This window comes from Pinus tabuliformis, chromosome 9, assembly GCF_031772625.1.
Source record: "Pinus tabuliformis cultivar Carrire ecotype Pingquan chromosome 9, CPIR1, whole genome shotgun sequence".
Classification (NCBI taxonomy): Eukaryota; Viridiplantae; Streptophyta; class Pinopsida; order Pinales; family Pinaceae; genus Pinus; species Pinus tabuliformis.
In genome coordinates, this window is record NC_142307.1 from 1,056,594,241 (window position 1) to 1,056,604,760 (window position 10,520).

At 47.5% G+C, this 10,520-nt stretch overlaps 1 pseudogene; it reads left to right on the forward strand.

The window, feature by feature from the left end:
• Nucleotides 1-7,299: 7,299 nt before the first annotated feature.
• Nucleotides 7,300-9,111, forward strand: LOC149152336 (18S ribosomal RNA; annotated as a pseudogene).
• Nucleotides 9,112-10,520: the final 1,409 nt, after the last annotated feature.

Below are 10,520 nucleotides of genomic sequence, written 5' to 3' on the forward strand. Positions count from 1 at the left end.
TCCGTGTCAACTCGTTTGGGTGGGTCGGCCAAGGGCATCCATGTGAACTCATTCGGGCGAGTCAGGCGAGGGCACACCCACGTGAATGAGCCTGTATAAGAAATGCTAAGTTGTGACCCAAGGTTGGCTTTATGCACGTTCGTACAGCTCATTTTCCTGGCTCTCCCTTGCCCCTTCATTTCAGTTGTGTGGGAGCCCATGTAAATTCATCCAGGCAGGTCGTTTAAGGGCATCTATGTCAACTCGTTCAGGTGGGTCGAGCGAGGGCATGCCCGAGTGAACGAGCCCGTATCAAAAATGCTAAGTTGTGACCGAAGGTTAGCTTTGTGCACATTTGTGCAACTCGTTTTCCTGACTCTCCTTTGTCCCTTTGTTTCGGTCATGTGGGCACCCATGTAAATTCATTCGGGTGGGTCGTTTGAGGATGTCTGTGTCAACTTGTTCAGGCGGGTCATTCTAGCGGGTCGGGCAAGGGCTTCCGTGCGAACTCGTTCAGGCGGGTTGGGCGAGCACGCACCTGGGTGAACGAGCCCATATAAAAAATGCTAAGTTTTTACTCGAGGTTGGCTTTGTGCACATTCGTGCAGCTCGTTTACCCAGCTCTCCCTTGTCCTTTCATTTCTGTCGTGTGGGCACCCATGTAAATTCGTTTGGGTGGGTTGTTTGAGGGCATTTGTGTCAACTCGTTTAGGCGGGTTGGGTGAGGGTGTCAGTATGAACTCGTTTGGGTAGGTCAGTCGAGGGTGCGCCCAGGTGAATGAGCCCATATCAGTAATGCTAAGTTGTGACCTGAGGTTGGCTTCATGCACGTTCATGCAGCTCGCTTGCCCGGCTCTCCCTTGTCCCTTCATTACGGTCGTGTGGGAGCCCACGTAAACTCATTTGGAGAGGTCATTTGAGGGCGTCCCTGTCAACTCATTTGGGTGGGTTGTTCGACCGGGTCGAGCAAGGGTGTCTGTGTAAACTTGTTCGGGCAGGTCGGGCAAGGGCGCACCTGGGAAAACGAGCCCATATAAAAAATGTTAATTTATGACCCGAGGTTGGCTTTGTGCACATTCGTGCAGCTCGTTTTCCTGGCTCTCCCTTTGTCCCTTCGTTACTGTCGTGTGGGCGCCCATGTAAACTCATTCGGGCGGTTCATTTGAGGGAGTCCATGTCAACTTGTTTGGGTAGGTAGGGCGAGGGCGTCCGTGTAAACTTGTTTGAGTGGGTCAGGCAAGGGCACGCCTAGGTGAACGAGCTCATATAAAAAATGCTAAGTTGTGACACGAGGTTGGCTTTGTGCATGTTCGTGCAACTCGTTTGCCTGACTCTCCCTTTTCCCTTTGTTTCGATCATGTGGGTGCCCATGTAAATTTGTTTGGGTGGGTCGTTTGAGGGCATTCATGTCAACTCGTTCTGGTGGGTCAGGCGAGGGTGTGCCCGAGCGAACGAGCCCGTATAAAAAATTCTAAGTTGTGACCTGAGGTTGGCTTTGTGCACGTTCGTGCAGCTCATTTTCTCGGCTCTGGCGCGCCCAAGCGAACGAGCCCGTACAAAAAATTCTAAGTTGTGACCTGAGGTTGGCTTTATGCACGTTCGTGCAGCTCATTTTCCCGGCTTTCCCTTGTCCCTTCGTTACGGTCGTGTGGGCGCCCATGTAAAGTCATTTGGGCGGGTTGTTTGAGGGCGACCGTGTCAACTCATTTGGGCGAGTCGTTTGACGACATCCATGTAAACTCAGTTAGGTAGGTCGTTCAGTGTGAGGGCACGCCTGGGCACACAAGCTCGTATCAAAATTGCTAAGTTGTGACTGGGGGTGGGCTTTGTGCACGTTTGTGTAGCTTTTTTTCCTGGCTCTCCCTTATGCCTTCATTTCGGTTGTGTGTGGGCACCCATGTAAACTCTGTTGGGTCGTGTCGGGTTGAGTTGGGTCATGTTGTGTTGTGTCATGTCATTTGAGGGCTCCGATGAAAACTCATTCGGTTCGGTTGGGTCGGGTCATGTGAGGGCACCCATGTAAACTCGTTTGGTTCTTGCTTTTTGTGTGAAAACTGGGCTAGTAATTGAGATGTTTGTCTAGTTCTGCCTAAGGGATGGCCTTGGGTCATTTGTAGGGTGGCTGATTCTCATCTACTCTCCATCCCCACTCTGTAGCACACGAGCGGTAATGTTGGCCATGCTCGCCATGGTTCCTCGGTCAGCTTTTCGTGTGAAAGGTGGGTTGGTAATTGAGTTGTTTTTTTGGGTTTGGTTGAAGAATGGCCTTGGGTCATTTGTAGGGTGGCCAATTTTCATCTTCTCTCCATCCCCACTCGGTATCACATGAGTGGTAATGTTGGCCATGCTCGTCCCGGGAGGCATATGTGAAAAATTCCCCTTCTTCTCTCCAAGTTATTGGAGTTGTATGGGTTGTTGTGGTGTGCCCCCTGGCTTCTCCTGGTCCCCTCGTGCCCATCCAAATGATACAAGTGACAAGTTTCTTTTTGTGTGAAAGGTGGATCAGTAATTAAGTTGTGCTTTCGGGTTTGCCTGAAGGATGGCCTTGGGTCATTTGTAGGGTGGCCGATTTTCATCTTCTCTCCATCCCCACTCAGTAGCACATGAGCGGTAATGTTGGCCATGCTCATCCTGGGAGGCATATGTGAACAATGCCCCTTCTTCTCAATAAGTTCTTGGATCTAGATGGGTTGTTGAGGTGTGGCTCCCTAGCTTGTCCTGGTCCCTTGTGCCCATCCAAATGATACAAGTGACAAGTTTTCTTTTCGTGTGAAAGGTGGATTGGTAATTGAGTTATTTTTTTGGGTTTTCCTTAAGGATGGCATTGGGTCATTTGTAGAGTGGTTGATTTTCATCTTCTCTCCATCCCCACTCCGTAGCACATGAGTGGTAATGTTCACCATGCTCGTCCTGAGAGGCATATGTGAACAATTCCCCTTCTGCTCTCCAAGCTCTTGGAGTTGTATGGGTTGTTGTGGTGTGGCTCCTGGGCTCATTCTAGTCCCTTGTGCCCATCTAAATGATAAAAGTGATAGGTTTTATTTTCGTGTGAAAGGTGGGTTGGTAATTGAGTTGTTTTTTTGGTTTTTCCTAAAGGATGGCCTTGGGTCATTTGTAGGGTTGTCGATTTTCAACTTCTCTCCATCCCCACTTGGTAGCACACGAGCGGTAATGTTGGCGATGCTCGTCCGGGGAGGCATATGTGAACAATTACTATTCTTCTCTCCAAGTTCTTGGAGTTCTATGGGCTGTTGTGGTGTGGTTCCCCGGCTCGTCGGGGTCCCTTGTGCCCATCCAAATGATACAAGTGATAGGTTTTCTTTCTGTGTGAAAGGTGGGTTGGTAATTGAGTTTTTTTTTCGAGTTTTCCTGAAGGATGGCCTTGGGTCATTTGTAGGGTGGCCGATTTTAATCTTCTCTCCATCCCCACTCGGTAGCACATGAGCTGTAAGGTTAGCCATTATCGTCCCAGGAGGCATATGCGAACAATTCCCTTTCTGATCTCCAAGTTCTTCAGGAGTTGTATGGGATGTTGTGGTGTGGCTCTCGAGCTCGTCATGGTCCCCTCGTGCCCATGCAAATGATACGAGTGACAAGTTTTCTTTCCGTGTGAAAGGTGGGTTGGTAATTATGTTTTTTTTTCGGGCTTTCATGAATGATGGCCTTGAGTCATTTGTGGGTGGCCGATTTTCATCTTCTCTCCATGTCCACTTGGTAGCACATGAGTGGTAATTTTGGCCATGCTCGTCCCGGGATGCATCTATGAACAATTCCCCTTTTTCTCGCTGTTATTAGAGTTGTATGGGTATTTATGATGTGGCTCCCTAGCTCGTCCTGGTCCCCTCGTGCCCCTCCAAATGATACCAGTGACAAGTTTTCTTTCTATGTGAAAGGTGGGTTGGTAATTGAGTTGTATTTTTGTGTTTGCCTAAACAATGGCCTTGGTTCATTTGTAGGGTGGCCAATTTTCATCTTCTCTCCATCCCCACTCAATAGCACATGAGCTGTAATGTTGGCCATGCTCGGCCTGGGAGGCATATGTGAACAATTCCCCTTATGCTCTCTAAGTTCTTGGAGTTGTATGGGTTGTTGTGGTGAGGTTCCTTGGCTCGTCCTAGTCCCCTCATTCCCATCCAAATGATACAAGTGACAGGTTTTCTTTTCATGTGAAAGGTGGGTTGGTAATTGAGTTGTGTTTTCGGGTCTGCCTGAACGATGGACTTGGGTCATTTGTAGGGTGGCCGATTTTCATCTTCTCTCCATGCCCACTCAATAGCGCATGAGCGGTAATGTTGGCCATGCTCATCCTGGGAGGAATATGTGAACAATTCCCCTTCTACTCTATAAGTTCTTGGAGTTGTATGTGTTGTTGTGGCATGGCTCCCTGGCTCATCCTGGTCCCTCGTGCCCATCCAAATGATACAAGTGATAGGTTTTCTTTCCATGTGAAATGTGGGTTGTTAATTGAGTTTTTTTGTCAGGTTTGCTCGAACGATGGCCTTGGGTCATTTGTAGGGTGGCCAATTTTCATCTTCTCTCAATCCCCACTTGGTAGCACATGAGCGATAATGTTGGCCATGCTCATCCCTGTCCCTCTTGCCCATCCAAACAATAAAAATGTTAAAAGTTTTCTCGACACTCCTTTGAGCCTTCGTTGTTGTGGTCCCAGATGGAAGCCCCAAAACTCTATCATGCCTATGTCACTATCGTGCCCCTCGGTTGTTGTGAATAGATAATTTTGATTGGGTTGGGCAACCATGTGTGGCTCCATTGAAATTGGCTCCTCGTTATATTGTTCACCTTCTCCCTATTTGGTGGGGAGGGTTTTTCTTTCCGTGTGAAAGGTGGTTTGGTAATCGAGTTGTGTTTTCAGGTTTGCCTGAATGATAGCCTTGGGTTGTTTGTAGGGTGGCCGATTTTCATCTTCTCGCCATAACCACTCGGTAGCACATGAGCGATAATTTTGGCCATGCTTGTCTCGGGAAGCATATGTGAACAATTCCCCTTCTACTCTAAGTTATTGGAGTTGTATGGGTTGTTGTGGTGTGGCTCCCCGTGACAACTAGCCTCTTCATTGTTCGGCTGTTTATGGTGTCAGTTTCTTGTGCTTGTACTCTTTTTGTGTTGGCATTGTCGGTTGAGATTCATACATTTAAGAGGGACGTGAAAGGTTTTTGGTTGTAAACCACCTACCCTCCCTCTTGCTTGCTTTTTCCATCGGGCAATGTGAGGCGCTGTTCACCTTATTGTAAAGTTAAGGGTTGGCATTCCTTTCAAAGTGCACATCGTTCATGGTTGAATTGGCTTTGAGGTTTTGATAGATGTGTTGGCCCATATGTTTGATCGAGAGATCGGCTTTTTCCTTGCATCTTGCATGGCTGGCAGGCTTTTGCGGTTGGAAATGTTAAGTCACAATGTTTATGGGCATTTTTTGTTTCAATTGTATATGCGCTCGTGGTCCAATGGGGAGGAGGCTTGCTACATCGATGGTGGGGCCTATCTGGAAGAAGGATTTCAAGGTGGAATGCTTCACCCTCCCTCCTTTGTGTGGAGGTGGCCGTAGGTGAAAACTATTCATTGTCTAGTTGGTAAAGTTGTGGGAAATCTCCTAGCTTGCTTGTACGTAGTGTGTGTGTGGTGCGGAGCTGCCCGATCCCTCCTCCTGTGTGGATATGTTCTTGTATTGTGTAACGAGCCTCTTGATTTGCATTTATTTCCTTGCTTTAACTTCACATCGTGGTTGCTACAAGTAGTCAAGTGATTGAGGTCCACCGTTGCTACTGTATGGGTGGACTCCTAGGTAGCCTTGGTACGCGGTAGGCAGGGTTGGGGGGCATTTCTAAGAGAGGTTGTGGGCTCAGTTGGTCTTGCTTTATTTCCTTTTGTTTCCTTTGCATTGAGGCTACTGCAAGTGATCATGCGATCGAGGTCCATCGTTTCTGCTGTCCGGGTGGACTCCTAGGAGGCCTCTGTGTGGGGAGGGGAGGGTTGGGGGGCATTTGCTATTTCAATTGTGTATGCGCTCATGGTCCAATGGGGAGGAGGCTTGCTACGTCAATGGTGGGGGCTATCTGGAAGAAGGATTTTGAGGTGGAATTCTTTGACCTCCCTCCATTGTGTGGAGGTGGTCGTAGGGGAAAATTATTCATTGTCCAGTTGGTAACATTGTGGGAAATCTCCTAGGTTGCCTATATGTAGGGTGCATGGGGTGCAGAGCTACCCGATCCCTCTGCCTGTTTGGATATGTTCTTGTATTGTGTAGCGAGCCTCTTGATTTTCTTTTATATCCTTCCTTTTCCTTCATATCGTGGTTGCTGCAGGTGGTCAAGTGATCGAGGTCCACCGTTTTTGCTGTCTAGGTGGAATCCTTGGTGGCCTCGGTGCACGACGGGGAGGTTCGGGGTGCATTTCTAAGAGAGGTTGTGGGTTCGATTGGTCTTGTTTTATTTCCTTCCATTTCCTTTGCATTGAGGCTGCCGCAGGCAATCGTGTGATTGAGGTCCATCATTTCTGCTGTCCGGGTGGACTGCTAGGTGGCTTCTGTGTGGGGAGGGGAGGGTTAAGGGGAATTTCTAAGGGAGGTTGCGAGCTCGATCTGTCTTGTATTATTTCCTTCCCTTGCCATTGTGTCGAGGCTGCTACAGGTGATCATCTGATCGAGGTCCACTGTTGTTGTTGTCCGAGTGGGCTCCTAGGTGGCATCGGCGCAGGGCAAGGATGTTTGTATGGCCTCTCTATGATAGGATTTGTGGTTGGTCATCCTCTTTTTATTTCCTTCCTTTTCCTTCACATCGAGGTTGTCGTAGGCGATCGGGAGATCGAGGTCCATCGTTGCTGTTGTCCAGGTGGATTCCTAGGTGGCCTCAGTGCAGGATGGGGAGGGTTGGGGCTCATTTATAATATAGAGGTTGCATGGTTGGTCGTTCTCCATTTATTTCCTTTGCATCAAGGCTGCCATAGGCGATCGGGAGATCGAGGTCCACCATTGCTGCTGTCCGGGTGGACTCCTAGGTGGCCTCGATGCGGGGCGTGGAGGCTTTTGGAGGCATTTCTAAGGGAGTGGGTGAGTGATCACTCATTTTCTTGTTGGTTGGGGCATGGTTGCAAACTCCGAAGTGGCCTTGGTGTGTTGTGGCTTGGCAGGTCTACCCATTTTTTCGCCATGTCCTTGGCATGTTGCATGTGCTTCCTTCTTGGGATGCAAGAGGTGCAAGGCATAAAAGTTTTACATGATATTTTGACATCTCTTTGACTTGATGGGTGTTTAGGTTGGCTCTTGGTAAGAGAGCACTCGGAATGCCCTTTGAAGTGGGAGGGTGCTACCTGGTTGATCCTGCCAGTAGTCATATGCTTGTCTCAAAGATTAAGCCATGCATGTCTAAGTATGAACTAATTCAGACTGTGAAACTGTGAATGGATCATTAAATCAGTTATAGTTTTTTTATGCTACCATACTACTTGGATAACTGTAGTAATTCTAGAGCTAATACATGCACCAAGTACCAAATCTTTGGAAGGGATACATTTTTTAGATAAAAGGCCGACACGGGCTTGCCTGCTTCTTCGATGAATCATGATAACGCGATGGATCACACGTCGCTTGTGTTGGCAATGCTTCATTCAAATTTCTACCCTATCAAATTTAGATGGTAGGATAGAGGCCTACCATGGTGGTGATGGGTGATGGAGAATTAGGGTTTGATTCTGGAGAGGGAGCCTGAGAAATGGCTACCACATCCAAGGAAGGCAGCAGGCATGTAAATTACCCAATCGTGACATGGGGAGGTAGTGACAATAAATAGCAATACTGCGCTCATCGAGTCTAGTAATTGGAATGAGTACAATCTAAATACCTTAATGAGGATCCATCAGAGGGCAAGTTTGGTTCCTACAGCCATGGTAATTCTAGCTCCAATAGCGTATACTTAAGTTGTTGTAGTTAAAAATCTCATAGTTGGATCTTGGGTCGTAAAGGTCGGTCCGCCTACTCAGTGTGCACCTGCCCTTCCATCCCTTTTGTTGGTGGCATGCTCCTGGCCTTAATTGGCTAGGTCACAGCTCCGGTGCTTTTACTTTGAAAAAATTAGAGTGCTCAAAGCAAGCTTATGCTCTGAATACATTAGCATGGAATAACGTGATAGGAGTCTGGTCCTATTATGTTGGCCTTCGGGACTGGAGTAATGATTAATAGGGACTGTCGGGGGCATTCTTATTTCATTGTCAGAAGTAAAATTCTTGGATTTATGAAAGACAGACCACTATGAAAACATTTTCTAAGGATGTTTTCATTAATCAAGAATGAAAGTTGGGGGCTCGAAGATGATCAGATATTGTCCTAGTCTCAACCATAAATGATGTTTACCAGGGATCAACAGATGTTTCTCTAAGGACTCCACCAACACCTTCTGAGAAATCAGAGTGTTTGGGTTCCAGGGGGGGTATTGTCACAAGGCTAAAACTTAAAGGAATTGACAGAAGGGCACCACCAGGAGTGGAGCCTGCGGCTTAATTTGACTCAACACGGGGAAACTTACCAGGTCCAGACATAGTAAGGATTGACAAATTGAGAGCTCTTTCTTGATTCTATGGGTGGTGGTGCATGACTGTTCTTAGTTGGTGGAGCAATTTGTTTGGTTCATTCCGATAACAAACGAGACCTCAGCCTGCTAACTAGCTACGCGTAGGTTCCCCTTCGTGGCCAGCTTCTTAGAGGGACTATGGCCATTTAGGCCATGGAAGTTTGAGGCAATAATAGGTTTGTGATGCCCTTAGATTTTCTGTGTTGCACGCACGCTACACTAATGCAGCCAACGATTTTTTCTTCCTGGTTCAAGAGGATTGGGAAATATTCTCAAATTGCATTGTGATGGGGATAGACCATTGCAATTATTAGTCTTCAACGAGGAATTCCTAGTAAGCGCATGTCATCAACTCGTTTTGACTACATCCCTACCCTTTGTACACACCACTCGTCACTCCTACCGATTGAATGATCTGGTGAAGTGTTTAGATTGCGTCGACGATGGTGGTTCGCTGACATTGACGTTGTGAGAAGTTCATTGAACCCTATCATTTAGAGGAAGGAGAAGTCGTAACAAGGTTACCGTAGGTGAACCTCCGATAGGATCATTGATAGCAGGGGTTTCCTATTTTGGTTCGGGTTGGTTGGGTTTCGATTGCAATGTGGGACTGTGTGGTGTGTCTCTAGGGGAGCGGGTTTGGTGTTTGGCGGGAACATTGTTGGTTGCTTGTCTTGTGGTAATGCTTGTTTTTTCGTGTGTGTGCCTGCAAGCCATGCTTGTGCTTGTCCCACCCATCCTTTTTTTCTTTCCCCCAATGTGTTTCCATAGGGGGTTTGGAAGCTTGTTTCTTGGGAGCCCTTTCGACGATCTATTCGGCCGGGCATGGTTGCTACAGTTGAGGTGCTTGGGAAATATGATGGATAAATTCAGACTCATTCATAGTGGTAGTGCTTGGTCTTTTATTTGTTGGAAGGCATGGGCCAAGGGTGCGGGCTTCCATAGTTAGTTCTCTCGAAAAGGCGACAGTGGTTGATGTGTTGCTTGGGTGAGCTTTTTTGCTAGTGGTTGGGTCGAGGGAGTGGTTGCGCACGCACCTAGTAGCTCAAACCTTCCGTGAGGGGAAATTTTTAGGGTGCGGTTAGTATGAGATGGATGAAGAGTGGTTCAACTCGTTGGGCTAGCCACCCTAGTCCTCCCGACCAATCCTCGACATGCCCTCGCGAAAGGGTTGGGTGTCCAGGTAATGGAAAACCCCTCTCTCAGTTTGAGCTCCATCGAGATTGCAATTTTCCCCGCCGATGGGCATGAGGGTGGCAATATTATCTCGTGCCTTTACCGTCGAGGGAATTCCTCGTCCTCTCATGAGCCACTCCACTTCTAAGGGAAGAAGAAGTAGAGGGTTGTGTCTTTGTTCCTCCCTTTGGATTGTGGGTTTTTTGTGGAACTTGGTCATTTATTTGGTTCGTGGTGTGTGCTTTGCAAATGTCCCTCTCTTTAGTGGACTTGAACCATCAATGTATTTGTGGCCCATGGATTTCTCCTACATTGAGTGTCGGCCCGTGACAACTCCTCTTTGGAGTTTGATTCTTGACCCCTGTTGAATTTCTTGCTGGAAAGGTTGTCAGGTGTTTTGTACATGGAGGGGTGAAATAGCGGGGTGGGTTTGTTATTAGTAGTCTATTTGTTGTTTGAAGCCTTGTGTCAGGTTGGGGGGTCGTTTACCTCTCAATAACATGCTCCAAACACTAGTCTCATCGCGGCCCTTGTCTTTTCTAGTGGTCAAGTTTAGGTTGTGATTTATTTTCTTGGTTGTTTGATTGTTGTTTGTTATGTTGTAAGCTAGAAAGGGTGTTGTGCTGTAATGTATATGGCAGGGTTTGAAGAGGTGGGTTGATTTTTTATTGGCTGCCTTGTTTGATTTCTTTTTGGTTAGTGGACGTCTACTCGGCATGCTATTGAGCTTCTCTCTTTTCTTGGGATCTTTGTTTCTTTGGTGTTGTTTTCTTCCCTTCTTCCTTT